Source organism: Coturnix japonica, chromosome 4, assembly GCF_054131305.1.
Source record: "Coturnix japonica strain WE chromosome 4, WE-NBRP24, whole genome shotgun sequence".
In the NCBI taxonomy this organism is placed as follows: Eukaryota; Metazoa; Chordata; class Aves; order Galliformes; family Phasianidae; genus Coturnix; species Coturnix japonica.
The window spans coordinates 15,621,766-15,636,155 of NC_140666.1; the positions used below are offsets into that span (position 1 = coordinate 15,621,766).

Genomic DNA, 14,390 nt, shown 5'->3' on the forward strand with positions numbered 1-14,390 from the left:
TATCTCTATGCTAATGTCTCTGTTAAATGAGAAGCAGCACCTATGGAAATAAGGAGCTGTTCACAGGCAACGAAGAGAAAGAAGCTATACTTCTTTCTCTGTGCTTCTAATTACTAGATTCACTTAGGTTAGAAACTGTGATTTACATACAAGTGCTTGTGGAAACTGACAAGTAAATTACATTACATTAATGCTGTTCAGTTGCAGGCTTTTGTGTTGCAGGATTTTGTCTAGTATTTTTCCCTGTTGAATTCCTCAGGCTGGGATATTCTTGTTCAGCTTAAGAGTGAAATAGATAGAATGGGGAGCAGTTTGGGAAAGTTTAAGAGACTACTTTTCCTAAAAAGGGAGAAATTAATAGAAAGAGTAGAATATATATTTAATAGCAAAGAAGGGGAAAAAAACTGCTTTCATCCTGAAAATAAACCTTACAATCTGAAAATATTTCCTATTGGCTACCCAGTCATTATTGTCATCCATAAAGAGTGTGCTTCCTTGTACTATTCAGGAAATGTGGTAGTGGATTAAAGGGGCAGAGTAAAATAATGAAAAAAAATTTGCAAGATTTGCTTCTCTTTCTCTCTGCTGAGTATGGCTGTCACAATATGATTATCTTGTGTTTCTTTGTCACTGCAAGTAAGACAAAGTGCCTTCCTGGTTTTTAATGGAAGACTGACATTGCAGTAGATCTTTTACAGTAAATCAGCTTTCAGCAAGAGCAAAGAGAATGAAAATAAGAAATTACTAAAAAATTGGGATGAAAACCTGCAATTTCTGTCCATCACCAAAGGCATCTTAACTGCATGTTTGCAAGTATTAGAATGCCTCAGAAGATTGATTTTGCATGGCATTAATAGGATTAGATACAGTCTGTGTTTGTTCTCACATATTTTGCCATGGACCCTTATAACAGGAAAGATTCTCAGGCTTTGGTCTAAACAATTCAGAGACAGGAATCTCAGAATCCCTGAAGAGCTTATGCTCTTGTTTTGAAAATACAAGCACGCATCTCACTTGGGTAGTGCTTATGGGTCTGAATGGGACATGACTGCAAGGTCTTCCCACTCAGTTGTTGACAGTGTGAGTTATATGTTCTCCTGTATCAAACAGAATGTGTTTTGTATTTACCTGGAAAACTACATTCAGATTTCACCCATTCATTTTGAGAAGGGTGTTGATGAACTGGAGAGGACGGAAATACAGGACCTTCAGCTTATTACCTGTGAGGAGAGGTGGAGGGAGCTGTTTTTGTTTGCTCTTGCAGAGATGAGGCATCAGACAGCTTGTAGCTACCTAATGGGTGATTGCCGACAGGTCAAGTCAGTTCTTCTACAAAGAGGCAGAGCGTAAAGAACAAGAACTACAAGGTCAGGCTTGAGAGGTTCATAGTGTACATTGGAGAAAAAAAAAAAAAATCAGTAGGAGAGCAGAGGAGAATTGTATCAGGATGCTTAGAGAATCTAGAGATTTTACAGACTTCACCATTGACATCTATCAACACTTGCTGAACATGTAGGAGAAGAAGGAGAACATGTAGTTAGAAGGGACCTTAAAGATTGTCCAGTTCCAACCCCTTTGCTATGTTGCCACCCACTTGATCAGACAGCCCAGGGTCCCATCAACCTGACTTTTAATTCCAAACTGGGTGGAGCATCCACAACTTCTCTGGGCAGACTGTGCCTCACCGCTGCTTTTCAGTCTATTTCTAGTCTATTTTAATCTATTTTTGGCTGCGTATTTCAAAAAGACATTAACAGAGAAGTTGGGCAGGCATTCTTACCAACAGACTTTCATTTTTATCTACACTAGAGACCTGTCTTTAGCAGACAAGATGATGTGCAGTGTTCTTTTAACCTCTGAATCCAGCCTTAGAATGCTAATCTGTAACACATTAATGGCCCTTTCAATTAGATATCCCTGTTACTGGCTCACCAACTGTGCAACTTAGATGCTACTTGTTAAGCAAGAGTAAAAGGCTACGATGCAAATTAGTCCCCTGTATTTTTAATGTATTGTCTCTATTCACCAACTGAGGCTTATCTTAAACCAACCTGCAAATACATAAAAAAAAAAAGAATCATTTATTGCAATTTCCGCAGTGAATAAATACAATAATAAAAAGTGAATTTCATTTTTCTGAAATAACTGTGAAAAACGTGTTCACAGGATTTTTTTCATTCTTTCTCACCAATGAAGTAAAATTATGATACAGTTGAAATCCTTTTGTGGTGACAAACACAATGTCAAATTTCCTCTCCTGACCTTCTACCTCTGCTCTCTGTTCAGGTATCAGGCTCAGCACACAAATCTGAATTAAGGATGCAGTGGTTAAATGATCCAAGCTAACTGAAAATCTAGTTTCTCCCATGTGTGAGAAGAAAATGGAAGCATGTCATCTGTGTTAGACTCATATTAAATTTGATTTTTCAATTAGATTGCTGTAGGTTTGACAGGCAGCATTGTTTTCTCATTTATTTAAACAGTATCATCATGGGCAAAAAATTTGAGGACAAAAGTAGCGATATTTCTTTTAAAATTATAGATGTGTATTCAGTTTGAAATCCTTCAGATCTATGTTTAGCAGTGATTAATAGTAACATTAAAAATGAATATGGTGTCTCAGAAGTTATATGATCTTTGGGGTGCAAGAAGTTGTAGCCCTAACCAGAACATTATTTACTGGGTCACAAGAGTAAAAGTTAATGTACCAGAGAGCTTCTATCTTTCTCTGGATGGATTGTAACTGTAATGAACCTTATCTGATTTCTATTCATCTGGCTTTTAACTGCTGAGATTTGCAAAGAGAATTAAAAATAAGACTACGTTGTCGTCTTGTCTCCTTTCATTTTAGTTAATAATTTGAATTGCATGTTTCTGTTTTACCAGTTCTTAAGGGCATGAACTATAATTTCAGTAGCCTCCAAACTGACATCACACTAATGTATAAAGCAAAGAAAAAGGAAAAATAAATAAGTGGAGCCACCACATGTCATGGTGTGTTAAGAATCATAGCAGGTGTCTTAAAACCATCACTGGTTCTAGTAGTTCAATTGAACTGAGCTTCATAGCTCAATAAAGCAGTAAAAACTGATAATATGAGAGAATGACTTAAAAGTGAACATTAATAACTGAAATGGATTTGCAATTACTTGGAAAGCTAAATTTTATTCTCTAAAACCATGTTTAATTTTCCATTTATGTACAAGAATTTCTGAGGGTGTGCCCAGAATTTATTTGTTCTTCAGTAGGCTACAACGCTCATCCTTTTCCAGACAGTTTTGAGAGAATTTGTGTGCCTTCTCCAACTACAAAAGTGACTGTAGGACAGCATTAAAGAGCTGTCAATATGTGGATGTCTTGCATCTGGTAGGCTGCTCTCATTGTGAAATTCTCTGTGTAAGCAGCTTTCAATTTTAATTTGAGAGTGCAGTCCTGTACTGAGGTGAAAGGATTGCATTTAGAGCAGATATGTTTTAGGAATAGTGCTATAGTGATAGCACTGAGGTCCATGTAAATCAAAGAAGCTGATATGGTAATATTGTTCTTGGAAACAAAACTAAATCTTGGTCCTTATTTTGTTCTGACTTGATCCCAGAAGATTAAAGTAGCTATTGCACAAGAAAAGTGTCCATATTCCTCAGTGCAAATCCTTGTGAAAGTGTTTATTTTTTTTCTCCCTTAATAAAATAAGGCAGACTTAAGTATTAAAAAAAATTGTTGTGAGCAGTCAGCAATGTTATTTTTGAACCATTTCCTGACCAACACAGATAGCTTAAAATTATGTGCTTTGGATTCAATAATATGACTTCAAATTTACTTTTTGCAACTGGTGCTCTTATGATGGATTTTTATTGGCATAATTCTTTTCTGACATTCTTAATTTTTTTTTCTATTTCATTGTGCCTAGTATTGGTCTGTTTTCTTTGAGCACGATATTTACCTTTTATGAATTCTGCACTAGTATATGCGAAATTCGTTTTCATATATGGGCAATAGTAAAGTCATATGAGAAGCTTTTAATCTGAAATTAATGAAATGATTAATGCCCAGGAGTGTTTAATAATTGAGAAGCTCATGTATCAGAACTATTTTTTCTTCATTTCCTGATGTACTTAGACTTTCCCAAAGAACTTCAATCTGTCATTCTGAAAATCCACATACTGAACTAACTAGTACAATAGAACCGAACCTATTGATGTCTTTCTCACAAAAACAGGATGCAAAACTATCAAACTTCGCTGACAAAGCTGGAGGCTTGAACATCCATAAAGGCCACAGGAGAAGACAGCCTTTATCTTGTTATGCAGTAACACCAGGCTCCTTACCAAGCTGAAGACTATATTGCAAATGTTGGCTGGATTGCTCTTTACATCCTCCACATCACACCCACTGTATAGGCTAAATTTGGTACCTTCTGACTTCTATTTGTTCGTGTTAGTGAAAGATGGACTGAGTGCACTTTTTTTGAGCAACTGTACCATCATACCAGATGTGAAATAGTGGGTTACCTCCATTGGTACAGATTACTATGAGCACAGCATGGATGGAGGGTCTTGTTCATTGCTAGTAAAAAAACATAGTTAGTCGTAGTGACTTTATTGACAAAAAACAATGTTTTGTAGCTGCAATTTTGCTCTATCAAGCAGTGTTATTGTGCTCTTTGTAGCAGTTGCATTTTCCCTGGAATTAAATAGGAGGTATTACTTCCAGAGCATCCTGTGCATGTCCAGATTTATTTATTTTTTTTTTAATATTTTTCTTCTCCCACATGGCATTGCTTCCATTTTGCCTTTTTTGAGTAATTCCTTTTGAGGGTTGTTGTTGTGTCACAATGTTGATGGGCAGTTTTGAATCCAATTCTGAGGTATATCTCATATTCTCGAGATTATAATCATCTTTCCTGCTCACTCCTCTAACAAAATCTGAGGTCCAGTTTTTAAAGAGTATTTGCAAGAGGCAAGTGTTAGAAGAAAACCAGCCTGCGTGCGTGTGTACATATATATATATATATATATATATACACATACATACATACACACACACATATATATATATGGAAAAATCTTATCACAGGTATTTCTTCTGTTTGCAAAATTATATCACAGTAATATAGATAAAATAAGGTAGAGGCTGATAAATGTGTCCTATCAAATGTGACAAGCGGAATGCAATATTTTTTATTACTTTTATATTTCTCACCAGTTAAAGGACGTTGCTGGGGATTTTAAGGAAACGTTTGTTCTGTGTGTCACAGAACGTTTTTCCCTGTGTGTCAGGGAAATAAAAACTGTACCAGGTTTGTAACATGGATAAATAGGCGTAGGTCAGTCAATGTCAGTGGACATTTGGAGATTCGCTCAAAGCATGTGAATCATTATTTGTACAAAACATCTCATCTTTTCTTCTAAAGTAACTTCAGCCTCTGCTTAAAAGCTGAGCAGATGCTGGTGCTTGTTATTGGGATGTTAAGACTGAACTCAGACTTTGAACCCATTGCTAGGATACAGGAGCGCTCATGGAACTGATGAGCATTATCAATGGTAAATAACATTTTTCTCGTGTATCACAGTATCACAGTGATTTTTCTTATGTGAACACTAAGGTGCATTTCAAAGGAATGTGGGAGTTACACATCCGTTATAGCAGGGGGATTATAAAAACAGTGCTGGAAGGAGCACTGTGGAGGCAAACTGGTGTGTAAAACGTGTTTACTGTGATACTTCGTGTTTAGCCAGTCTTCTAAGCAGCAGAGAATTAGGAAAGGTAAATTAAATAGATTTCCTTTGAGTTCTGAGATCATAGGTTTGATCAGTAAAACATTTGTATCATTCAACCATTCTGGTCAGTGACTGTTGAACAATATTCATGGCTGAACAGTACCGCTGAGCATGCATTTTCAATACACTTGAAACATGCTTATATTTTTCATTGGGGAATTGCCAAACCAAGGTCACTGCAAGATTCGATATTACATTGGTAGCAGGGAATAAAAGGCTGCTTGTAATTGCAGAGGGACATAGAATAGCCAGTGCTTTCCCTTTGTATTGCTGAGTTTGGAGCAGGCTTTTTCACAGGGCGCTTGGTCTCAGTGAAAGAACATTCAGTGATACTGACCTTGAGTGTCTGAGAGCTGCTGCAGGGTGAGCTCCTAGCAGTGTTTTCTGTTGCTGGCATGTAAAATCCAGTCAGATTCAAGACATGGTATCAAGAAAAAAAAATCATATTTTATAAAGGATACAAGGAGTTACAAATTGTTTGAACTAATAGATGAAAACTTTTTAAAATTATTAAAAATACCAGAATAACAACAGCAGTGTATGTTTTTAATAGTTTCTTCTCAACATTCCTTTTGTGTTTGATGACCCCTTATGCTTAATGTGCTCTGGTATTATCCTTGTAACTTTGTGCAGTGACATAATGTTACATTCTGTCATTCAGAGGGTACATAGCAATACTAAATTGAAAATGCAGTTTATGTCTGTTTTAACCCATCTTGTTCATTTTTTGTTCAGTTATGTCAGCATGGTTCAAAGGTTTGGAAAATACACCTTTTTAGCTCATTATTTTCTGCAGTTGGATCTTGATTTGGAGCTGGAGGAAAGCAGTGTGAGTATGAGGGAGATTCAGGCAGCTTTTCTCTGTAATAATAACATTGCTGCTAAATGACTTATGTTTTTTGTTGTTGTTTTTTATGTTTTTAATTACTAGATTATATCTTAAATCAAGTATTCAACTCTGCATATTTCAAATTTGTTCAAATTATAGTCACATCATTATGTTCAAATCACAGTACCAAAAATATGTTTTTGCTACAGCATAATTAACCAATGACTTTGAAATGTGCAAGCAGGGAGTCTCATTTAGGTAGACAGCACAAGAAATAAGAGGAGCAAGTGATGCATTCTGTTGCATTCTTACCTTTTGAAAACAAAGCTTCAATTTGCTTTGTTCTTGATTGCATTATTCCATGACAGATTTTGTGATCTATAGTTATCGTACATTGCTGCAACACTGAAACTCTTCACCCTTTAACATGCGCTCCTGAACTAATTGCTTTGAAGTTCCCAGAATTACTCCAATGAAAAATAAATAAACAGAACTTGTAAGACAAGTTAATGTTCTGAGCAGTAAAAATAATTCATTGTGTATAATGTAATTCTTGCAATATTCAAGCCAAATTGTTACATATTGGAGTATGCATGTTCAGAACAAACCATATTATATCTTAGTTTTTTCTTATCATTGGAACATCGTTGTAAACTGAACTTTTGCTCAGAGATAAGTTAGATTTTGGTATTCAATAAACTGTGAGGTGATATTACTGCAGTGTGGTTCTCTATAAAACTGTTAGAGCTAAAATGGTGCCTTTCCTATTGTGATTTTCTGATCCATCTGTGTTATTTATCTTTGTAAGTATCTTTCTTTTCCACAGTGGTGATACTGTAAGCCTGGTAATGAAACAGGTGACATTTAAAAGCAAAAACTCTTCTGTGATACTAAATGATTCAATTATTCATTCGGTTTTAATGTACTTTGAATGCAAAGCAACATGAATGTAAACCCGGGACACATAGCTGAACTATGCTACAGTATGTTATCAAGTCTAATAATTACCATAATATTAACAAATATGTAATCAAAATATGTCACCCTTATCTAATATTTTAATTTATTATGCTTCCAAAAATCTGTTTCATTTGATAAAATCTGATAATTTTTCTATGTATTTAGAGATAATTGGCATCACTTCTGGATTTTGGATTGCCCTTCTCATAGAATGACGTTTGTCAAAATAAAAAAAGAGAAGATCAGACACCTACGCTACTTTTAAATCTCTGTATTATTTTCTGTCTTTTCCAGCAGGGTGTAGACTTATAGGTCACATTCAAGTTTGTTCACATACGGTGTTTTTGTGCCTGAGAAGAAAATACAGCCCACAAAATACACATTAAGAAACGATCTGATTCCATCCATAATGCTTGTTGCATTTCCTTTGGCTTATGGTCTGCAGATTTTTCACTTTCATTTTTTTCACTCACTGGCATTTCCTTCCTGCACCACTGCTGGGTGACTACAGGCATTGCTGGCAGAAATTCGCCTTGGAAGACTGACAGTTTGCCTGGAACATCCAGTTACAAATGTGATGCTCACCTGAACCTCAGAGGTAAATAAACTGTTTCTGGCTTTGGGAAACTTGTTTTTGTGGTCTTGCAAGATGTTTAACTATGTAACCCATGGATACATCCTAAGAAATGATTAGAAGGAAGATTTGTATTTGTACGTAAAAATTCTTAAGAACTTTGAGAATTCTGGACTGTATAGGAGTGTAGTTTATTGGCACTGTTCTATTCTGTTACTGAATTTGTTCTGGAACTTTACCTTTTCCCATTCTTTGCATTGTTTTCCTGCTCAGTCCTTACTGAAGCAGTCATTTTCTTTTACAGGAATTATTATAGCACTGCTGTTCTCCCAGTTAATTGTAACCTAAGTCAATGGGAGGATAGAGGTAGAATATTAATCCTCATTATAAAACATTTGAACATGGTTTTTTTGTTTGTTTGTTTTGTTTTGTTTTTATTCCTGATGTGAATTCTCATTTGGCATGTGCTTACATAAATCTATAAATGGAAATGTGTGGCTATAAATTAATGTATTATAAGCCATTGATTGATTAATTATAAACAGGAATTGGCAAGAGAATCTTAAAAATCTATTTATCTGCCTACCTACTTAAAGTCTGTACAAAATTTCACAAGATGATTGCTAGAATAATAGAATTATTTCAGCGGTATTTTTCACTGGTGGGTGGATATAGATAGTAGGTATAAATTAACTTTCTAACTTGATTTCGTTATGCACAATATATTCTTATCTGATAAGGGTATGCTTGGCCAGACTAGAAGGATGCATGAAATACATTGCTTTAGTAATCTAGAAATGGTTTCTTTTTACTTTGGAGTAAATGTAGTTGCACAAATGATAAGGAAAGTGTACTATTAAACCCAACAGAGAACTCAGGCAGAGTCTTCATTAAAGTGGTACAAAGACCACACCATCTGCTACAACTAGTCCCAGCTCTCACTGGGTTTGTTTGCTCAGTAGTTCCTGCTGGTTGAAGCCACCTGTTCACTTAATTAGAAACACTTTCTTAAAATACTGCATACTACAAGCACCGTCTCTCAAGAGGTGAAAATCTGAAGCAAAGAAACAAGTTAAAAGTTAAGGATAAACTTTGTTTTTGAGTTTGGGAAACTGAATAAATGAAAGAAAATAAAGTATAGCTTTTAGAAAATGCCTTACCAAATTTTGTTTTGCTGCCGACAGAGGAGACCTGTTTACTTCTTCCTCTTTTTTTCAAGTGTTGCTTTTATTCAGTCCTGCAAAGCTCAGTTAGGACTTTTGCATCTCCCTAGCATGAAGAAGAGAATGTTGTGACCTTGCAAGCATAAAATTTAAAGCAAGGATAGGTCTTAGAAAGTATTCCTCATTAAACTTATTGTAACTTGCTGGTGTTCAAAAGAAGTTTATATGATCTCTCATTCAAGGTAAAAGTTATACCTGTTTTTCTTTTCCAGTGCCCAAGTGCCTGAAATCAAATAATATTGATAATATACCCATCTATTCTGGTGTGAAAACTCTGATCCATTTTGGGCATCCTGTAAAGGAAGGGGAATTTGAGGACACATGAGAGATTACTGACATGAAATGAAAGGCACTGGGAATCAGTTGCTGTTCCAGTTTGAACTTGTGGATAGAGATTCAACAAAAGTGTAGAGACTTGCACCTAGGGAGGAATAACTGCATGCACCAGTACAGGCTGGAGGATGAGCTGCTGGAGAGGGTGAATGACAGGTTGGCCATGAGCCAGCAATGTGCCCTCATGGCCAAAAAAGCCAAGGGTGTTCTAGGGTGCATTAAAAACAGCATGGTCAGCAGGTCAAGGGAGGTGATCCTCCCCCTCTACTCTGCCCTGGTAAGGCCTTATCTGGAGTACTGTGTTCAGTTCTGGGCTCCCCAGTACAAAAAAGACAGGGATATCTTGGTAAGAGTTTAGTGTAGGGCCACAAACATGGTGAAGGGCCTGGAGCATCTCCCGTATAAAGAAAGGCCAAGTGAACTGGGTCTCTTTAGCCTTGAGAAAAGAAGACAGAGGGGACCTGATCCAGATCTGTAAATGTCTGAGGGACATAGCAGTGAGACCAGACTCTTTTCAGCAGTGTGTGCAGACAGGACAAGGGGAAACGGCCAGCAACTGGAGCATAGGAAGTTCTGCAAGAATGTGCGCAAGAACTTTACAGTGAGGGTGACAGAACACTGGGACAGGCTGCCCAGGGGGGTTGTGGAATCTCCTCTGGAGATATTCAAGACCCTCCTGGACACCTACCTGTGTGACCTGGTGTAGGGTACCTGCTTTGGCAGGGGGGTTGGACTCGATGGTCTCTGGAGGTCCCTTCCAACCCCTACAATTCTGTGATTCTGTGTGTGCTGGAGGCCTGATGGGTTTTGTTTGTTCTGTTTTCTTATTATTTGAAGATGCTTGCTCTTGTTTCCTAATTGAGAAACTACAGTAATGCATTGCTGAATCTGGTCCACTGAACTGAAGAAGAGTTTCTTCGTAAAGTGTGTTCTTCAGATTTGTTTTGTGAAGCTGTACAGTTGGATCACCTTTATATTAAGAAATAAATATTGAATTTCTTTACTGTTGAAATAGGTTCTCAAAAGTTGGACCTACAGTGTGTCCCTCTTTAACTTTATTGCTTGCTTTTATGCTTGTAATCTTAATGAATTGGTTAATTACTTAATGGAACTTGAAGATAATAAACCTTCCCTAAGTGTTTAATATTAATTATGGCTATTACCATTATTAAGTATTACTCATTTTCTTCCAAAGAGGCTGGATTGTGGCTGCTGGTACAGAAGATATTGTAGAATTCACAGTATCTCTTAATTTTGTCCTCTGTTTAACTCAGGGCAATTTCTGACTGTGATGAGGGATAAAGAATTGAATCACATAAGTGAATTATTCCCTATTGGAAGCTCAACAGTGTATACAATACTTTATGACCAATGTTATTTCTTTCTCCCTCTAATCTCTCCTGGTACTGTGCTCTCATAATGTTGCTGCCTTGAATAATTTCTTGCTTCCTGTAATTACCTACCCTATTATACCCAGTTTCCTTTCCAGTCATGCTGTAGTTATTCTTCTCAGTGTAGTTATTATTATCTTTAACCCTGGTAACTCCCTTTGGGGTCTGCCTTAATTTTGGCAGTTCTAAGACTGTATATTCTTCACTTTGTGATTTCAGTAGTAAATCAGATACCAGTGAAATTCATTGGTCAAGAAGAGACAGTTCACCAATTATGCCTTGTGTTTCTGAACTTTGGGTTAATTTCTGTGGGTTGCTTGTGTATAGTTCTTTTTTACTTTGGCCATGATCCATATATCAAAATGTAATTTGACATAACCTGTCTGGCCATTTTCAGAGATACAGATCAGGAAGAATGGGGGTTCTGTCTTTTGGCTGAGTCCAGGACACAGTCCAATCTGTTAACATAGTGTGAATGTCCATCGGTTTAACCAGGAAGCTCTGTAACCCCTTTCTTTCATTGCTGGGGATCCTAGAGCAAGGAGCAGAAAAGGAATCTAGGTATTCAGTTCTGAGCAATGATGGAGCCAATTGTATATTGCACTTGCCAAAACATATTCAGCTGTGGACTAGGTTCATCCAGAGGCACAGCAAGATTAATTTATAAGGGAAGTTCAAATATGGAAGCTCTTGATTACAGAGTCTGAGATGTAGGAAAGGAGGGCAGAAAAAGTTGAAAATCTGTATTTTTACTTGGATAGAAATGTTTTCTTCTTTGTGATATGTTTGATGCTGTAACGGGTTTAACTGCTAATTTTGGAAGTATTTATTTTTTCAAATGTTTCTGCTACATGAGGTATGGACTTAAAAATTAAGATTAACAAAAGGACCACACATTGAGTATTATTCAATATTCTGTTAATCTACTCAATGCCCCCTTTCAGAGTAGGAGTAAGTGGACTCTTGGCACTGCTATATGTTTTTGTCTAAAGTACAGCTTTATTACAGATGATTATTGTTAAAATCATTACATACTAATGACAAGGTTTTTAATCATCACAGTTGTTTGTCCTTACAATGCCAGCTGAAGTGTGCAATAGCGCTCTGAAGCTCTTAACAACCAGTCTGAAAAGATACTAAGAAAATGTGCAGTTGGTATTACCTGGCATTTAATATAATTATTCTTGTTAATCCTTCTCTTAATAAGTGTTGACAATTTCCTTCCCATTGTCTTTTGAGAGAAAAAATTGTGGAGTGCATGTGAAGTAGAATACCTGACTTTGTAAACACATTTTTATAAATGCCACGGGGGAGAATATCAGAATTTTCTCTAAATACCGTAAATTTAGATGAATTAAAAGAGGTAAATGTATCTGAATAAAATTACTTCTGTGTATGTGAAGTTGTTATAGGAGTTGCCATGGTAAACAAGCATTGTACATAAATACTTAAATAATAGTTGTATATTTAGAATGGTAGCAAGCTGTTAACCAAGATTTGCGTACTGATAAACAAGAACTTGCAGAGAATCCTTTGCTTTCAACTGTCTATATATCTACTCAATTAACAAATTTACATCTAAATAACACTAATTCTTCCAGCCTTGAACTGAAGGCTGGAAAGCAAGTGAAAGGGGAGGGATAAGCATAAGCAGTACAGGAAGTTTTAAGGTGAATCCACACCTCTTATCACTGCAATATATGTGTGGTGCTGAGACATTAAAATGGAAAATGAAATGTTGCATGAGTTACAAATCCAAACATTTTGATGACAAGTTAAGCATTGTCTTTTCCAAATATTGTAATTTTTTTGTTTGTTTCCCTTACAATGCAAGTGGAGAGGACCACATTCCATCTGAAGGCAGAAGGGGAGTGTCAGGCTGACTGAAAACAGGAAGAATTTAGGGCTACAAATAAAAAACAACAAAAGTTGACTCTATCATAATATTTTAAAATAGTAGACTTTGAAGTTATTCATGACCATTGGCATTCTTCTATTTTGTGCTGAAATCCAGAATTCTGTTTGTGTTCCAAGACCAATCAGGAATTCTGGTACTTTGTATGCATCTTTTGATTTTACCTCTGCTCAGCTGCTCAAAGATTCTTTTCTTCTTCCCTTTAACTCATATCTCTCCAGGCTTATCCTAAGGCATTTTTTGTATCTCATTACTTCTCAGTTTCAGCAATGGTATCATAAGCAGTGATACATATTAACAACTTGTTAATATAACTCTCTCCCCTTTGGCTGTCAAAGGCCCTGCCTTTGGACAGTAACCTATCCAAAGACCAGTAGCCAAAGCAACATGGTCACCAGTGCTTTTCTGCACAGGTGGGAGTGTGCCTCATGTGTCCTTGTGCTGCATTTAGGACTGAATGCTTTGTGCTTCCGTTGAGTTGGTCTAATAACAATCATCCACACTGTATTACCATCTATACTATAGATGGTAATATATACTACTATATTTTCTAGCATTTATATATGATCACTCATAGAAACTGTCATTGAGCATGACACAGAAAAGCTGGTTTCTGTAGACAAAAAAGAAATAATTTTTAACCAGGGAATAAATAGTTTGTTCTAGGTTAGTGTCTGTCTGATGTTGTAGCCTGTTTGTTCTGTTCAGGGATGACCTGGTCACAGGCCAGTGGAAAAATCTTCTTAATGGGCAAAGATTTTTCACATAGGAGAAAAGGGAACCTGGAATTGCACCAACACTCTTCAAGAAATGTTTAAATGTTTGTTTTTGCTAACAGTGAGGTGTCATACAGAAGGATCTGCAGCTGTCATCTTAAACATAATGTAAAGTCTGTTTAGAGCATGTAGCTGATTTCTGAAAATCTTGTAATTCTCAAATGAGTCTTCTTCCTGTGAATGGTTGAGGAGGTAACCTGGTAACAAGGTAACAACTCTGGTCCCAAGCTTTGGCACAGCTCTCTTACGGGTCAGTGCTCTCTCTGTGTCCTAAGAACTGGCAGCATTATGATCAGCTTAAGTCAATCTAAATCTTTTCCAGTTTCTGGCCAAATCCATTATTACTTATTTCTATCATATGCCAAATCAATAAGCCTGCGTGCAGAGATCAAAAGGAAAGTAGGAGTGATCTCCTGAATATGTGATATCATTTAATCCTTTTTACTATTGTATTTGCTTGAAGAAAAAGGGTTATGATGGTACAGATGAATATAGTTTTGAACATTTACCTTTTCCACATAACACCTGTAAATGTAGCACTCCTTTCTCACATATTTATCATTTGTTATGATTTATTTTACATCAAGCAGAAGCAAATGGGGGGAGGGGGGG

At 36.5% G+C, this 14,390-nt stretch overlaps 1 long non-coding RNA gene across 3 annotated transcripts in view; it reads left to right on the forward strand.

Annotated features, from left to right (window-relative positions):
- Positions 1–14,390, forward strand: part of LOC107312659 (uncharacterized) — a 247,081-nt gene that overhangs the window by 43,129 nt on the left and 189,562 nt on the right. The window contains exon 1 of one of the 3 annotated variants that reach the window (XR_014945155.1): positions 8,060–8,164. The exons of the other annotated variants lie outside the window; for them this stretch is intronic. This is a non-coding gene — a long non-coding RNA (uncharacterized LOC107312659). Of the gene's footprint in view, positions 1–8,059; positions 8,165–14,390 lie in introns of those variants that run through there. 3 annotated transcript variants of the gene reach the window in all.